Raw genomic sequence first — 13,613 nt, forward strand, 5'->3', positions numbered from 1 at the left:
TAAACACAATGTATTCTGCTCCAACCTTTTACCTTTGCCCTGTGTATATTCCCCCCATTTCAAATGTGCTTCTTATAAACAAGGTATTGTTGGATTATGGCCTTTAATTCATTCTGCTATTTGTCTCTGTTTTATGGAAGAGTTCATCTCAGTGACATTCACAGTTATGATTACTCTCTGTGTCTTTCCCTCCATCCTCTTTCCCACCATTTGTCCTTGTAGTTCACCCTTCTCCCTTCTCCTTCACAGTAAAGTTTTAATTTTTGACCACCACTTCCCCTTGTCTTCCCTTCCTTCTTTCAGTTCCCCTCCCTTTTGCTTCCCTTTACCCTTACTACTTCTTCTCACCCCCGTTTTAGCCTCCCCTCCCCTTTCTTCCCTCCTTCCCCACTTACTGCCTATAGATGTAGTTAGATTTATATACTTAATTCAGTTTGTTGCTCCCTCCTTAAATGAAATCAGATGAGAGTACCTCTCAAACAATGTTCATCTCTCTCTGCTCTTTCTCTTCACTGTTAACATAATTTTGTAATTCTTCCTGTGATGTAATTTACCATTTTCTGCTTCCTCCTTTCCACATCTCCTGTTATAATCCCTTAGCATGCTTAAACCATATTTTAATCATTACATAATTTTCTTTATACATGTTCCCTCTATCCATGTATATCCCTCTTACATTTCATGATAGATATACAATTCTCAAGATTAGCAAGAATCATCTTCCCTTATAGGGAGGTAATCCGTTTGCCCAAATTGAGCAGCCAGTTTTTCTTTTCCCATTTACCTTTCTGTGCCTCTCTTGAGACCTGTGTTTGAAGATCGAATTTTGTATTGAGTTCTGGCCTTTTTATCAGGAAGTTCTGAAAATCCCTTATTTCATTTGAATGTCCATCTCCTAGCCTGGAATGTTTTGCTGACGTTTCCAGGATAATTTTTCCTTGGTTGTAGTTCCAGCTCCTTTACCTTATGGAATATCATATTCCAATTCCTTCATTCTTTTACTATAGAAGCTGCAAGGTTCTGTGTGATCCTGAGTATAGCTCCTCAATATTTGAATGTTTTTTTTTTTTTTTCTGGCTGACTGTAGTATTTTCTCCTTCACTTGATAGTTCTGGAATTTTGCCATAATATTTCTTGGTGTTTTTAGTTTGGGATCCCTTTGGGAGGTAAATGGTGGATTCTTTTGATCACCATTTTGTCCTCTGGATATAGAATTTGGGCGGTTTTTCTTGATGATTTCTTGGAAGATATTGTCCACACTCTTTTTTTCATCGTGGCTTTCTGGTAGGGCAATAGGTCTTAAATTTTCTCTCCTGAATCTATTTTCCAGGGCAATTGTTTTTTCCAATTAGATCTTTTACATTTTCTTCTATCTTTTCATCCTTTACATTTTGTTTGACTGATTCTTGATGTCGCATAGGTCATTAACTTCTACTTGCCCAATTCTAATTTTTATCAAATTGTTTTCTTCAGTTAACTTTTGCATTCCCTTTTCCAACTTTCCATCCATTTTGAGGAGTTATTTTCTCCAGTTTGTTAGTTTTTGTACTTCCTTTTCCATTTATCCAATTTTCTCAGTTAGGTTTTCTCTCCCTCCTTTTCCGTTTGTTCAGTTTTCCTTGTTAAAGACTTGTTCTTGTCAGAGAATTCTTTTTTCATATTTTGAGGCCAGTTTTTCTTCTATTTCCTTCTTCAGCTCTTCCAAGAGTGCTCTTTATGCATGCGAACAGTTCATAGTCCCTTCTGAAGTTTAAGATGTGAGTACAGTCTCAATACTTACCTCTTTGCTATTCGTGTTTTGGTCCTTGTCCCCATAGAAAGATTCCGTGGTCTGTTCCTTCTTGCTTTGCTTCTTCTTACTCATGATGATGACACTTCGTGTATTGTGGCCTCTGGGTTCTTTCAGCTAGAAAATAAAGATCCTGGTGCTGAGCTGGTTGGTGTGAGAAGGCAAAGGCCAGGTGACTTTGTTTTTGATTCCCCAGGATTAACCCTGGAGCTAGCTTGTTAAGTATGGGAGAGGGGTGGTCTAGTCAAGAGAGATCGCCTCAGCTGAGCTAGAGTAAAGGTAAGCTTAGGGGTTAGCGATCCAGGCTTCCTTCTTGTCTTCCTGTTTCACCTGGAACTCTGTGGAATGCCTTGGCTCATGATGTTGGTGTTTGTAAGGTTCTGCCCTCTTGTAGCCCCAGATCGCCTCCCTTTCACTGAAGTTGGGCTGTCTGGTATAGCTATGGTCCTCTGCTACAGTAAGAGCAAACAAGGAATCCCCATTAGCAATTTTCCTAGCCTCATGTGCTATGAGACTGTTTGCCCCTTCTGCTGATTCCACTGCTCCAGGATTTTTCTGGGAAAATATTTTATAATCCTTTCCAGGTTTATTAACCTGGAGAGAGAGAGAATGGGAGAGAACATTTACCCATCACTCTGCCATTTTGGCTCCCGGAAGTTCAAGTAGTCTCAGGAGCAGCTGCTATTGATACCCGGGTGGGTCTCAGTGTCTCTTACTCACTAGGCTCTGCTGGACTCCCACTCTGGGCTGCCACTTTGCTGTGCTGCCACTGCCTCAGACCACTCCAGGGCTGTCCTGATTGACCCTGCCAGGCAGGGATTCACTGTACTCTGTTCCCCTCAACTCCCATGGAAAAGATCCTTCCCATTGACCTTCCAGTCTGTCCTAGTCTGTGAATCTGCCACAGTTTGTCTCCTAGTGGATTCTGCCCCTCCAAAATTTGGTGAGATTCTCTTTTTAGAGGTATCTGAAGGAGTTTGTGTAAGAGCTTAGGTGAACAGTTGCTCTCATTCCACCATCTTGGTTCCTCCTTGAAAATTAAATTTAAAACTTAAAACCTTATGGAAAAGAATGTTGAAAACTAAAAATAAATAAATAATTTTAAATGATAAAAAATGTTTATTCTTCAGCAAACAGTATATGAATAAACAAAGTTTATGCAAAATTGGTTAGACACTAAAAACAGCACTAGGCAGAACTTGAGTCTCAACTTGGGAGACATTTTAAACAGTGAATGGGATTGTGTATGTCATGTGAAACAATTTTTTGCTGCTCTGTACATGTCTGTGAATGATCATTAAAGCATCTTTCACATTGAATTTAGAGTTATAAATGTATTTTACTGAGTAGGTTAATTTGTAATTATTCAGTCTGCAAATAGTGAAGATCAATCATATGTACATCCTATGTGATGGAAAGCCAATGGAAAGTAGAAAGGATGATAAATATCATTAAGTATATTTTAATAGTCTGAGGTCACACTGAAATGATAGTTTACTCAGATATAAGAACTGGTGGGCTTATATTTAATTCTATGCAAATTAAGTGGTTCAAAATATATTGAATTAATACATTTATTTCCCCAATTATGCAATAATTTGCCTTCCTTTTAACACACATGCTATGTTTTCACTTCCTGAACACCAGGACCAACACACCACAATGAAATATGATTGTGGGATCCTAGGGGTCATACCTTTCCCAGCCCAAGTTTCATTTCCCTATATCCCAGGTCTCACTAAGTGTTACAAACACAAGTTGAGTTGGATGTTAATTTCCCATTACCTCAATCTCTATATCTGCTAGAGGGTTACCAAGGCCTTGTTCCATGCTGTGCCTTCTATCCCAAATCCTCTTTGAGATCATCTACTTTCCAAATCACAAAGTTCTTAAAGACTTGCCATCTGCCCTCCCAAAATCTAAGTATAAATTAACCATCAATTGAACCATCCCTTATATATTTTATATCTCTCAAATACTCTGTGAGTTCCTTGAAAGCAAAAACTTTCTAACTATCTCTGGTGTTTAGGACAGTACTTGGTACATATTAAATGATTACTAAATATTTTTCATTCTATTTTGAATGTATACAATAATAGAAATATTTTTCCAGGAAGAAAATTATATATTCGTGTTATGTAGCAGATTTTAAAGTTGGTGCAATGATTTCCAGATGAGATGGTTTCTCCAACTGCACTGTGAAAGACATTCTATTCTGTATTTTGTAGTAGAAATAATGTAATAAGGTGTTATAAGGAAATCAACCTAAAAAGTGCCTGTATTGAGGAGGGGATGAGTCAATGAAATAAGTATAAAATAGACATGAAGAAAGACAACATGAAATGGTTGAAAGCAAAGGATGCATTGACGTCTTCAGTAGCACTTTTTTCTAAAGAATTAACACATTTTTTTCAGATGTCAATGCAGGTAAATCTCTAAGATTGACTGTTAAAATGGGATTTTACTAGGTGAGGGGAATGAAGGCAAGGTTGCAGAGTGTAGAAATATGAGTAATATCCAATGAAGTTAGAAAGGTAGTTTGAGGGTCTTTTTGTGTAGAGCTTTAAAATCAAATAGAATGGTTAATGTTTTATTATAGAGACCCATCGGAAGTCAGGGGAGTCAGGTGAGTATAAGAATAATACAATCCGATCTTCACTTAAGAAAAATTTCATTGGTAGCAAGGTGCATCATGGACTGGAGAGGTAAGAGGGCCTGAACTAAGGTCCTTTAACTGTGTGAATAGAGAGAAAAGGTCAAATAGGAGAGATGGGAAGATAGAAACCCCAAATTTGGCAACCAATCACATTTGTGGATGGAAAAGAAATCAGGTACACATCTAGAGTGGTTGGCCTTAGTACAAAAGGCCACATCTTTGGAAAAGACTGAAGAGGCTGGTAGAAAAAGGAAAAGAATGAGATATAATGTCAAGATGTTTTGAGATGAAGAGAATGAGAGAAGTAGGAGGTCATATAAAAATGGATTATATTATTACTATAATAGAATATTATTTCTCCTTTAGATATTGTGAACATAAATAATCTAGAGACACATGGAAAGGCTTCTGCAAACTGATTACAAGGTTAATTGAACGGAATCAGGAGAACAATATGTACAATAACTAATTTGATATTTAAAAATTCTACTAAAATAAAACTGAACACTGAGTTATTGAAGGACCAATCTTGTCTCCAGAAAAGATAAAAGAAAACATGTCATTCCATTTAGTAGAGAGATTCGGGCATGGGGGAATCCTTATGAAGAATGACTCCAGAAAAGTGTGACTCTGCTAGTAGTTTTTGTTCAACTTTTTCTTTTCCTATGAAAGAGGGGTGTGTGTGTGTGTGTGTGTGTGTGTGTGTGTGTGTGTGTGTGTGTGTGTGTGTGCGCGTGTGTGTATGTGTATTTCCAGAAACAACTATGATATAAATATGGGAAACAGCAATAAAACAACAAAAAGTTGTGAACTTGAGTTGTATAAATAGTGGATATATATAGGAATTTGAAAGGTAGATCAGTTGGACCTGAAGTATTCAGGGAAGGCTTCATATAAAGACTATTTTTAAAGATTAGCTTGACTGAAAATTGAGGTGTTCCTACTATTCCTTAAGAAATACTTCGGGACCAGATTGCTAAGACTTTTATACTTCCTTCTATAGACAATTGGGAGTTATTAAAGGCTTAGAGATGGAGAGTCTCATACCAAAAATGAAAGTTTTGGGAACCTGAGTTTGTGGTGATGTTAAAGATAAAAGAGAAAAGGGTGGATTAAGGACACCAATCAAGAGAATACAGTAGTCAGATAAGCATAGTTAAAGATATGAATGTAATGGTAATTTAATTGGAAAGATCTTTCCCATTCATTAATAGGCTCATGTGACCTTCCCAGGTCACATGGAAGCCTGAGTCACATGAGATCTGAGTCATATGGAGCCTGTGGTGGGAGAAGTTTGTTAAATGGGTAGAAGAGGAAGAGGCAGAACTAGGGCACAGCTGAGAGGAAATTGGTCAGAGTCTAGTCAAAGCTAAGAAGGATGCAGACAAGTAGGTTACTGGCTAGCATGAGTGAAAAAGCTTGTTTGTGAGTTTGTTTAAGGGAGCCTGCTTTGTGGGAAGCCACACCTAGGGATGGTGTGGTCCTCTGTATTGTTATTGTGTATAGATTTTTGTCATTGTGATGGATTTGGCTTTCTGGTGTCTGAATAAGTGTTTTCTTTCAGTCCTCCAAGTGGAGAATCTATAATATTTCGTGACTCAGAATTACATTGGGATATTCATGGCCACTGTAGGCACTGTGAATATTGCATTGGTGCTACAAATGGAGATGAAGATTGGAAACCAAAATATCAGACCTCTATTTAGAGACAGAAAGGCAAAGGAGAGAGAGGAAGAAATAGATGTCCCAGGATGGGAGGATTTACCTTATTCCTCCCTAGTAAGAGAATGGGTTAAAGGCACAGGGCTTTGTGAAAACTGTGAACAGAGGCTATAGAAGGGAGAACTCAGAGAGCTAGAAAGATTTGCAGGGAATAATAATGGAACCAGGGAAAGAAATGGCAGGAGTGTGTAGGAGAGGCTGGGCCTTGCTAACAATCAAATTATAGGTAAAAGGAGAGACAAGCTGTGATGGGAGAAGGATCAGATGCAAAAGGAGTTGGCTGGTTTGCATGAGAGGCTTTTTATGCTGCACCATTCAACCTCTCCTTTAGAAGAGCAAGCTGAAGGGTCTCAGGTGGTAGGAGAAAAAGCTATTGTTAATTTAGATCACAAAAGGAATAAAAAATGTACCAAGAGAAAGAATGTGTGGGTGGCTTTTCAGGTAGAATCACAACAGAAGAATCAAGGGCACCACAAAGCATTTGGAGAGGTAATTGAGAATTTTACACAGTAGGACATCACAGATATTTTGAGTCAGTTTACCCAAAGGGTGGGAGAATGGTTTATATCTTGGATGGGGAGAATCAGTGAAAAAGACAAATTTCCTTGAGACAGAAGCGTAAATAACCAGAGGACTCAAAATCAGAAAAGATCGACAAGGAAAGAACTCTTCACAGATTTATTAAGAGCAGGAGTAGATTTTGGAAGAATAGATGACATTCCAGCTAATGAACTATATAAAATGTTTTGATGAAAGAGGTTTGATATTAGAGTGAGAAGGGAGTTAAAAATTGCCCCTTCTGATATATTGTATCCATATTTGTCATACTTGCAGGGAGAATGGGAAATTGGTCAGACCCCAGCTCAGATTAAAGAAAGTATAGCTCTAGCCAGAATGATACCCCCAAAACTGCAAATTGGAAAATAGTGAACAACAATGAATGAAGCTGTGATAGTAAGTTCTTGGACTCCAGAAGCATGGCTGACCTTACATCTACCCTGCTTCTGGTTATTGTCTCTTTGTTTCTTTTTGGCCTTTTGTCTGTTCACCTTGTTCATCAGATTTGTTTTCTTCAGGCTTACCCTCTACCTGCAGATGCCTGATTCTTTAAGGTGGATGTCACCCCTTGTCCACTGCTGTGCTAATGTCACCCCTGGACCTGGCATCTACCAAGCTCTGGATGCCAGATAAAGAACTGACCTCTCGAATGGGACCTGTTGAGTCAGGGAAAACTCTATGGACCATCTCAGCAGGAAGTAACTATGAAAGAAGAGACCTTTGCCCCTTGCTCCAAAATGTTGGGCACCTTTCATTCAAGGAGGGAATGATGAGGTGATTGTGTTCAAGTCACATTCTAAGATATTGTTTTACGTGCTTATTTTGTGTAATACCTGTTATATAGCTGTAAAATTCTGTTGATACCAGTTGCTTAATATACTGTTTTATATGCTTATTTTCTGTTATCCCTTTTACAATTCTCTTGATACCAGTTGCCCTACCAACCTATGTAATGAATAGGAAAGGTCTTGGGGCCAAATATAATGATAATTTAAATGGGAAGATATTTTCCATTTCTTAATATTCCCATGTGACCTGCCTGAGTCCCATGGAGCCTATGGTGGAAGAAGTTTGTTGAACAGGTGGAAGAAGAAGAGGTAAAGTTGGGGCAGAGCTGAGAAGAAATTGATCAGAGTCTAGTCGGAGCTAGTAAAGATGCAGGCAAGTAGGTTGCTGGCTAGCATCAGTGAAAAAGCTTGTTTGTGATTTGTTTAAGGGAACTGATTTGTGGGAAGCCAAGCAGGGGGATGGTTTGGGGACGGTGTTGTTCTCTGCATTGATATTGTGCATAGATTTTTGTTACTATAGTGGATTTGGCTTTTTGGTGTCTGAATTAATGTTTTGTTTCTGTCTTCTAAGTGGAAAGTCTGTTTTATTTCGCAGTTCAGAATTGTACCAGGATACTCATGGCCACCCAAGTCACTATGAATATCTCATTGGCACTACTATGAACAAGTTTGTGGTACTCAAAGTGAAAAGGTATAAACAGACAGAATGACCACATATGTGCACACACTCATACAGAAACACATGCTCTCTCTCTTTCTCTGTCTCTGTCTCTGTCTCTCTCTCAGATACATACGTCAAAAGTGAATGCTGCAAAATTTTTAAGAACAAACTTGGTTAGAAGAAAAGATATGAGAAGACACTCTTACCCTCTTGGAAGTAGGAGGTTTATAATTATTACACATTATACCTATTCAGAATTTTTCATTATATAATTATTTGTGCTGTTGATTTTTTTTCTTTTTCCTTTTTCGTTCAAAAATAATATCTCTTATATGGGATTGCTTTTTAGGAGGCTGAGAGAGGAGAGATAATTGGGGAAAGTATGATGGTGTAAAAAAAGAAACATAAATAAAGACATATTTTTAAAAAGAAATATGTGAGATAGTCAATTACAGGGGAAAAAAATCACCTTGGTGGCTGTTGGGCACAAGATAAAAGCTAAGGAAATGGATCAGGACTGAAAAATTTGAACCACAACTTGAAGTTTTAAGAGATCTAGAGTAATGAGAAAATGGAGTGAATAACATCTTGTCTTTATTTAAAAAAAAGACTTGTGCAATTGTTTGAATCAGATCAATAAAACTGATCCCAAATGGACATTGAATTGCTTGAAATGACTTAATAAAATATGTTCTATTCCATTGATTTTTGTCATATGCATAGGTCTATAAAAAAATCTAAATATATTTCAGTACTCTGTACTGGTCAGAATACATTTGGTTCAATTGTTGGTCCCATATAATATAAGTGAAATTGACTAGCTGGAAAGTATCCAAAGGAGAGCAAGCAAGATGGTGAAAGATCTCAAGGTCATGGTATTTGAGGACCAACTGAAGAAATTTGGGTTATCAGTTGCCTGGAAAGAAAAAAAAAAAACAACAAAAGGGCCATGATAAGATTATCAAGTATTTTGGGAATTGTATTGAAAAAAAAGATGATTAAATCTCTTATATTTGATGCAGAAAGCAAGAATAATATGTCCATGTTGAAAGAGACATTTAAGGAAAAACTTGTGAACCATTAAAATTGTAGAAAGGTGAAAGGAACTGCCTTACAAAGTTGTAGGTTTCATATCATTAGACTTTTCCAAACAAAGAATTGATGATCATTTGTTGTGTTACTTATAGAAGAGTTTCTTAGTCCTGCATGGGCTGAACTGGAGTACTCTGAGATTTTTCTCTTAACTTTGAGGTTCTGATTCTGGGAGTATTTCAATGAGCGTATATATTTTAATAGATTTGCAACATTGACTTTATCAAGCACATCATCCTTAAGTACATTACAAGTAGAAATGAGCATTCCCAAGCATAGCTGAATCCTCTTCACCCTCTTCATTGTTCAAATAATAATGGAAATAGAAAGGAAAATTACTATCCTGCTGCAGAATTTAATGTTTAAATGGATACTTTTCACCCACGTAACACAGAAGAGTTAAGGATAGAAACCTCATTTATCCAATACATGTAGTATTTGCTTTAGATTGAAAGGCCATGGGCGGGGGAAGGAGTTAATAAATTGTACAGTGTAAGAGTGTGTTTACTCTGCAAGTAAGGACAGTTGAAACTTGCTTTGCTCTTAACCTCAGTTACTTAATGTGGTCAAAATTGGAAGTTAACAGGAAAGACAAACTTAAAGAATTGAGGTCAGAATGAGGCTTTATCTTGATTGCAGAAAAAAAAATGAAACAACACTTGAATCAAACTATTGTTATCTAAATGTGAAAAGCTCATAGTGATAATTATGATATCATTAGTGTTTCCCTCACCGTTTAGTTTGTTTTCGTTTCTTTTGTTTCTGATGCTCAGTAAGATCTAGTTTATATTCATTGCCTGTATTTTGGTTTATAGATACATAATTGTTCCAAAAGAGATATATTTTCAAAGTACTCATAATTTATGCCTTGATATATTCATGATTTTTGTGAATTTCATTGTGATATTTGTTTTTTTCTAATATTGAACTAACCCCTGTACTATTATATACATATATACGTATATATATATATATATATACGTATATATGCGCATGTGTACATAAATTTCATTTTTAAATGAGCAGTAAACTTTACCTTGAAAAAGCAATAGATTGTCTCAGAAAACAAAAATGTTATTTTAAGGTTAAGAGGTCTTTATCCTAACTATGCAAGACCTTGATGATAACAAGAATGTTAAATACAGGAAGCTCTACTTTGATATTACTTTCCTTTGAAAGCACTCTATTCGTAGCTTGTCTCTGTCTCTGTCTCTGTCTCTGTCTCTGTCTCTGTCTCTGTCTCTGTCTCTCTCTCTCTCTCTCTCTCTCTCTCTCTCTCTGACTTTCTCGCCCTAACTCTCTCCCCCACCATCGCTCTTGCATAAAACTTGCTCACTGAGCAAGAAGTCTGGATCTATATCAATATCAATATATCTATCCATATCCATATCTATATATATAGCTAGAAGGGGAATGAAGCATAGCCAGCCTGGACTCATCAAAATTTGAGTTGTTCCAGAAGGAAGTCATGGACAACTTGACTGCCTTCTAATTGCCAAACTGTGTAGTGATTTGAAATTTAAAGAGGAAACAGTGGGTCATCTCCACTGGCATAAATCCAAATGCTGGAAGCAGAACAGAGATGCATTATTATCACTCTGATCCCAGTATCAACACACCAGAAAAGGCAAGTTAGGACCACTACAAACTCACCAGAAATATATAAATCCTGCCCCTAATGGAAATGTTCCAGTAAGGTTGGAACACTTGGTGAACAAAACAGATAAAGAGTTATTATGATGTGGAAGACAGAAATCTAGAAGGGGAGAACACCTCCAAAACACTTATGGGTGAAGTCTAAAACAAAACAAAAACTCAAACTTGAAGATAAGATCAATTAAAATTCAAAGAAGCAACAAAGTATTGGTTTTAAAATGATGTAACAAATGAAATGAGGATAGATGAAAGATCTCAAAAAGAAATGAAAGCAATCAAGGAGAAGCATGGAAAGAGAATTAGTAGCTTAGTATCATATGTAAAAATCCTTACCCAAGTAACAGACTCCTCCAAAATTAGAATGTGTCAAAGTTAATGACTCTATGAGAGAGCAAGAAATATTAAAACAAAGTCAGTGAAGAAAAAAAGAAGTAGAAGATATTTCATAGCAAAAACAACTACTCTAGAAAAAAATGAAAAGGGAAGATGATTTAAGATTTTTTTTTTCTGGAAGTCATAACCAATAAAAGAACTTGGATATCATATTTCAAGAAATTAAAGCAAAAATCCCCAGACCTCTTAGAAACAGAGAAATAAATAAAAATAGAAAGAATTTATTATTTACTCTGGAAAGAAATCCCCAAAATAAAAACTCACAGCAGTATCAAAACCAAAATCTAGAGTTTGCAAGTTGAAGAAAAAAGTAATTCAAACAGCTTTAAAGATAAAATTCAAATATCAAGGATCTATTTTCAAGAATGCATATAATTTAACATCTCTTCCCCTAAAAGAGAGAAGGATATAGGATAAAATATTCCAAAAATACATAAGAAAACAACTAAGAATAATATATTCAGTAAAAAAACCAAATATAGAGGAATATATATGTATATGTACATATATATACATATATCGACACACATGTATATACATATATGTATACACACTTTTTATATGCATATATACATATGAATATGTATATGAGCCAAACAGGATTAAGTGACTTGACCAGAGAAATACAGCTATTAACTGTCTAAGTTCAGATTTGAACTCAGTAAGATGAATCTTTCTGACTTCAGGTCTGGCACTGTAATTCGCTGCACCATCAAGCTGCCAACTCCTAACACTACCACGGTTTTGTGAGAAGACTGTCTTGGCAAAAATATAACTTATACTAAACTGTTGATTTAGATCTATTATCAGTGGTGATTTTTATGATAAAAAGTGGTGTAATAGTGTCAACAAGGTAATATATATATGTATATATAGAGATACACATATGTACACATACATATATGCACGTACACACATATGTGTGTATGTATGTGAAAATACATGGATGGCATTGCAATAGATGAGTAGAGAGCTACCACATCAATGGAAGCATTGATCAAAGTATCAGAGTAAGATAGGATTTTTATTTTGGAAAGTCACTAGTAGAAATTAATGAAACAAAGATTCAGTGGACATTACTATAGAAAAAGAATCATTTTCTCTATTGAGAAAGGATAAAACTACTCATAAGTTTACCAAGCAGAGAACCTTTCAAAATTCTTATTTTTAATTTATTTCGATCCATCACATGTAATATCTTGTTGATTTGCACAGCTTTTTACACATGAAAAACTCTACAAACTCAATCCTAAAATCAAAGTGAGGTGAAAACCCAGGAATAATTTACTTTATAATGTGAAAAATATAATACTTAAAAATGCATCTAAGATTGAAAGAATCATATGTCTGACAGGCTATTTTTGAAAAAATCCCTAATTTGTTAAGTTTCAAAAGATAAAGAGCTTGCATTAGGAAAAAATTACAGAAAGACAATAAAATTGGAGAATGTATTATTCTTGAACTCTGTCTTCTTAATATCTAGAGTGACTCAACACCTTCTTAGAGTGTTATTGATTTAGTACATGGAGGATGGAAATCTCATATTACTTACCCAAGGTAATGACAGTTTGAAAATTGACATCTGTATTCAGATTTAGCAGGTTTATCTGATTTTATAGAAATAAAACATCAACTACAATACAATTTCCCATTTTGCATTACTGAAAAATTTCTAATAATTCCAAGGCACAAAAGTGATATCCAAATAATATTAGAACTGGAATTGGGATGAAGTAAATTATTTGTATGCTTACACATGACAGAATGATTTTTGAATACCATCCAAGTGACAACTTCTAGTTACTCACTATGCTATATTGAGTGACAAATATTTCTGAATGATTGCAAATTTCATTTTCATGTTTAAAAATACCTGTTAGAACTACCAAAAGGGATTTTTCCAAATACTTTAGTAGAAATGTTTAGGAATCCTATCATCATTTCTACCAATACAGGAAAATCATGATTAGAAAATATGGCATATTAATTATCAGGTTTTCCTGCCAAATGGAAAAACAAATGGTTCATGAGAATAAGAGTAATAAAACAGACAGGTCTAGTAAAAAACTTAGAAATTAAATTAGAAGGGAAACAGTTAACTGGGAAAAAATCTTTGAAGCAAGTTTCACCCATAAAATTCTCATTTCCAAATATATGCATATATATTCATATATATTATATATACATATTCATAAATATAATATATATGGAATTGATTCAGATTCACAAGAATAAGTGTCATCCAACAACTGATAAATGTTCAAAGATATAAATAAACAATTCTCAAAATTAGGCATT

Source organism: Notamacropus eugenii, chromosome 3, assembly GCF_028372415.1.
Source record: "Notamacropus eugenii isolate mMacEug1 chromosome 3, mMacEug1.pri_v2, whole genome shotgun sequence".
Classification (NCBI taxonomy): Eukaryota; Metazoa; Chordata; class Mammalia; order Diprotodontia; family Macropodidae; genus Notamacropus; species Notamacropus eugenii.